The sequence below is a fragment of the Magnolia sinica genome, chromosome 4 (assembly GCF_029962835.1).
Source record: "Magnolia sinica isolate HGM2019 chromosome 4, MsV1, whole genome shotgun sequence".
Lineage (NCBI taxonomy): Eukaryota > Viridiplantae > Streptophyta > Magnoliopsida > Magnoliales > Magnoliaceae > Magnolia > Magnolia sinica.
The window spans coordinates 60815515-60821176 of record NC_080576.1 but is presented as its reverse complement, the minus strand read 5'-3'; positions in this window follow the sequence as shown (position 1 = coordinate 60821176).

Below are 5662 nucleotides of genomic sequence, written 5' to 3'. Positions count from 1 at the left end.
TGGAGTGTGTGTGTGTGTGTGTGTGTGTGTGTGTGTGTGTGTGTGTGTTAGAGTACACAATCTTTGTTGCACGTGCATTGAAGTGTATTTGAGTGTGAGATTACATATAATTAGTTGTAACCATATCCTTAAAGATAATGGTGTATATTATATAGTTCTTTTGCATTTATTTTGAGCTTATCTTTTATAACCAGGGATCTATAAAAAGTGCTAGTAGAAGGAAAAGGATTAGGTGAAAATATTTTCCTCTTTTCTTCCTCTCCACATCTTCCACAATGTACTCTCTTAAGTCAAACATCATATTAGAGCAATATTGTTGTGGATGCTTAAGAGTGCCTGTGGTGGACAGATATGTGTGGGCTCAACATATGATGTGCTTGAGTGAGAGTCACCACTAGCCAACAAAACTCATAATTTGTGATATAGGACCAATGCATGAACTCAAATATTGTGAGAGATCAATCAGCAAAATTAAATTAATTAATACAAAATAAAAAACTTGCTACCATTATCACAAATACCAAGATTTCAAAAGGAGATCGTGCATAATTTAAGCCTAAGAGATCACAAAGGACTAGGAGGTTTCAACAAAGTACATTTTTGAAAGAACTCAAAGATGGATAACTAGAAGCCTCGCACTCCTGTGATTGAAGATAAGCTTCGCACCAATCTTCGTTTCAAATCGCTTGTAATACGTCTTCACGTCGCATGAAAAAGAAGAAACAAACAAACTTTGTTGCTGCTTTTTTTTTTTTTTTTTAAAGAAAAAAAAGAAGAGAAAATCACCATAAAGGCAGTCAACCACCCCCCCCCAAAAAAAAAAAAAAATCTTTTTTATCTTTTTAAATGGTCCTCAAGACTTTTTTCAAAATTACAAATTAAACATTATTTTAATTATTTAGACCACAATAAACCTAATCTAACGAAAAATCAAATAAAATCACTCATAAGTTATTCAAAGTATAAATCAATCATAAACTAAATCCTAAAACATAGTTATATCCTATGATCACAAAAATGATTCATGATCAATGGCCCAATCATATAATCCACGTGATCCAACTACCCGATCATCACATCCCTCAAATTCGACGGTCCAAATCGCTCCCTAAAGCAACCCATGTGCATCTTCCGAGTGTGAGATCTTCTAGATGCTGGCACATGCACTTGGGGTCTTCAACATGAACATGGGTACTCACGTAGCCACCGGGAAATCGGTGTTGCCCGCCTCCGCCTATGATACATATGCAAATGTGTACGTGATGTGATGTTCTCATCAACTCTCCTCGGCTGAGAAGAGTTCACTTCTGATGGACTAAAACTCCCATAACGCTCTAAGATGTCGGGATCCAAAGTCTACAACTTTGCCTCTGTAATCCATGTGCTATTTGAAATCGGCTTGTGATTCCACTTGACGAGGAATTTCGGAAATCCTTCATGGCGAGTCAAAACCGTTTGTGCATCTAATATGTCTTCAACTTGTTCACTTCGAGCAGGCAATGAGGGTAAGGGTGGCAAAGGTTGGGATGATGGGTGAGATAGGGGCTATGAGTTAGGGACTGGATCATGGTCTGTTGAGGGTATAAAAATGGATCAGAAGGTGAAGTAGCAAGACCCTTGTAACGTACTAGATCTTCCAAATGAAAAGTAGAGCTAACTCCCATGGTAGGTGGAAGTTCTACTACATATGTATTAGGACCCAATTTCTGCAATATTTTGTATGGTCCTGCACTCGGTGCTTACAACTTTTTAACAGCCCCATGTGGGAACCGTTCAGGCCTCATATAAACCATGACGTAATCTCCTACCTTGAATGCCTGAAATTTGCAACGAGAATCAGCAAATGCTTTGTATTTTTCATTACTGAAGTTAATTCGCTTCCTGATCTCACTATGCAACTCATGTATATGACGTGCAAACTCATGTGCTGACTCAGATGGCCTATGGGACGCAGACATAGGTATAAGATCTATGGATTTCCTAGGTTTGTAGCCTTACACAACATCAAGCGGACTCATACCCATGGACCTATTAATGGAACTATTATACATTAACTCGGCTATAGGCAAAACAGTATCCTAAATTCTGGCATGATCACCCACAAGGCATCTAAGAAAATTTTCAAGACTCATATTGATGACCTCACTCTGAGCATCTGTTTGAGGATGATGGGCAGTGTGCCATAGTCTCTTCTAAAAATAGCTCATAAAATATACATCACGATCAGACATTATGGTCTAAGATAGACCATGTAAACACACTACCTCCCTAAATAAAAGTTTAGTCACATTGGAGGCATCTGATGTTTTCGAGCACAGAATGAAATAGGTCATTTTGGAAAAACGATCCACAACCATAAATACGGAATTGTGTTTCTTGATAGTTTTCGGTAAACCCAACACAAAATCCATACTAATGTCCTACCATGGAGCATCGGGCACTGGCAAACGTGTATATAATCTTGTATTTTGCTTTCTTTGCTTTGCCAGTCAACAAGTTTTGCACTGCCTAACTATCTTGGCAACATCTCGCTTGAGACTTGGCTAATAGAATCTATCCTCCACAAGGGCAATGGTCTTGTCCCTCCCCAAATGATCGGCTACTCCTCCTGCATAAAGTTCCCAAACTAGGAAATCACGGAGAAAAGTATAGAGAATGTAGAGTTTGTCACCTTTAAATAGGAACTCATCAATGATGACAAACTTGTGATTGTCGCTCGACGTACTATCTCGTAGTAACGCATACAACTCACTAAAGTTTGGGCATGTAGGATACTCTTCTCTCAACCGCTCAAACCCAGTTACTTATACACTCATACTCTGGAGTAGCACTACAAGATGACTAAGGGCATTAGTAAGTTTGTTCTCAACCCCAACTTATGTTTAAGAACGAAGGAATATTCCTAAAGAAATAAGACCCATTTAACATGCATAGGGTTTAGTTTCTTCTGGAAATTAAGGTAACGTAAGGCCTCGTAGTCAAAGAACAAGGCAAATTCTTGTGGTAATAAATAATGTCGCCAATGGCACAAGGATTGGACGACTGCATATAACGTTTGTCATAGGTAGAATATCATTGCTTTGCCTCATTCAACTTCTCACTAAAATAAGCAACGGGGTGTCCTTCCTAACTAAGCACTCCACATATACCTACCCCAGATGCATCACATGCAACTTTAAAGACTTTAAAAAAGTATGGAAGCTGCATGACGAGAGCTCACTCATCTTGCCCTTAATCTCCTTAAATGCTTTAGGGCTAGCTTTAGCCCATACAAACTTTCATTTCTTAATGCAATCTGTGATGGGAGTCATGATGGAATTAAACCCTCTGATGAATCGCCTATAAAAAGTTGTTAAGCCATGAAAGTTTCGCACCTCGTGAATATTGCGTGGTTCAAGCCACTCAATTATGGCCCTGACCTTTTCAGAATCTACTCTCATGCCCTTAGATGATACGATGAACCCTAAGAAGATAATATTCTTTGACATGAATGTGCACTTCTTAAGGTTGACATAAAGCTTTTCAGTTTTGAGGACCCCACAAACTTGCCCCATATGGTGGAGATGTTGTTCCTTTGATGCGTTATAAATAAGAATGTCATCAAAATACACCACAAGGAACTTACCTATAAAGGGTCTCAATACCTGGGTCATCACTCTCATAAATGTGCTTGGAGCGTTAGTCAAGCTAAAGGGCATGACTAGCCACTCGTATAATCCATCATTCATCTTGAAGGTTGTCTTCCACTCATCTCCTAGGCACATACGTATTTGGTGATCCCTGCTCTTGAGGTTAATCTTTGAAAAGATGGTGACACCCGTCATCATGTCTAACATATCATCAAAACATGGCATGGGAAGCCAGTACTTGACTGTGATTTTATTGATGGTTTTATTGTCCATACACATATTTCATGTGCCGTCTTTCTTAGGTGTGAGAAGCGCATGACTAGCCACTCGTATAATCCATCCTTCATCTTGAAGGTTGTCTTCCACTCATCTCCTAGGCATATACGTATTTGGTTATACCAGCTCTTGAGGTTAATCTTCGAAAAGATGGTGACACCCATCATCATGTCTAACATATCATCAACGCGTGGTATGGGAAGTCGGTACTTGACAGTGATTTTATTGATGGTTCTGTTGTCCATACGCATGCTCCAAGTGTCGTCTTTCTTATGTGTGAGAAGCGCTGACACGATACACGGACTTAAAATCTCCTGGATGAAACCCTTCCCAAGGAGCTCATATACCTGCTTCTTCAACTCTACATGCTCCGTAGGGTTCATTTGATAATGAGAAAGGTTTGGTAAAGTCAACCCAGAGACAAGATCAATAGCATGTTGGATGTCCTTCATGGGTGGAAGCTTATCTGGTAAGTCCTCTAAGAATAGATTGTGAAACTCATTCAAAATCGAATTCACCTTAGGTGGTCCCTCTACACTAACCTCGAGTGTAACTTGATGTAGAGCGGGTCATGGACAGTTTCATGTCCAAGATGGATCAGAAAAGGCTCGGTCGATGACAAAAGTGATATGGACCGTCGGACCTTAGATCGGGTGTATCTCACAATCCAGAATGAGTTATCGGGCATAAAATATATGATTTTAGGGTAAAACGAGCTACTTTAGCTACTCAACCCAGCTATGCTGGGTTGCGCAAGCCGGATTTGCAAAATACCCCCGGATTGACGGTTATTTCCCTATTTTAATTCCGTTTTTACTATAAATAGTTAGTTTTAGTTTGATTATAACTCTTCATCCGTTGGGCTTTAGGAGTTGTGTCCAACATGAAAAGTGCTTAGAATGATTAAGAGAACAGTTTAGTGAAGCCAAATAGGACACTTACTATTTTTGGCCGAAAAACTTACGCCCTAGTAGACATCACGACTGTCTATAAATAGCAAGTTTACTATTTATAGTAAGTTACGAATTCTAGGAGCTTTAGTTATAGTTTGCTTTCGATTTCTCTCTCATTGCTTGGTACCCCTATTTAAAGGGTTGTGAATTCATTTATTTGATTCATTAATCAATTTCGAATTTTATAGAATTTATTTTTTATTTTTCTTGGCTTTCTTTCTTGTGGATTCGAGAAGCCTCTGTGAGGAATCCAGAGAAATTCCGTGGATTCGGAATAGTTATCCTCTTGAGGAAGACCGGTGCTTGACCTCATCATGTTTATCCCTGCGTCATAACTTCCCTAGCCACTACGTCGTACACTTTCGAATCCATCTTAGCCTTTCTCTTAAACTCCTTGGAGTTGACAACATGAAGAGACTTGGGTTTGGATCTCCTCATATCCCTTGGGTTACTTGACTTTCCATCAGCATTCTTCTCCTCATTGCTTTTTGGTCAGAGAGGAACTAGAGTGATTTTCTTGCCCTGATGCATAAAAGAACACACATTCACGCGGCCATATATCATCACATCATGGTCAAATAGCTAACGCCGTCCCAAAATGATGTGCCCAACATCCATAGGAGGCATCGAAGGTCACCTTAATGGCATCGAAGGTCATTCGATGGCATCAAAGACCATTTGATGGCATCGATAGAGTCATTATCTATTCGTTTTCTGACCATTGAAACTCGAACTTCTTATAAAGAGTATTCGGTTCTTGAGCATTTGGATGGATTTTTTATGTAATAGAAGCTTAGGTGATTC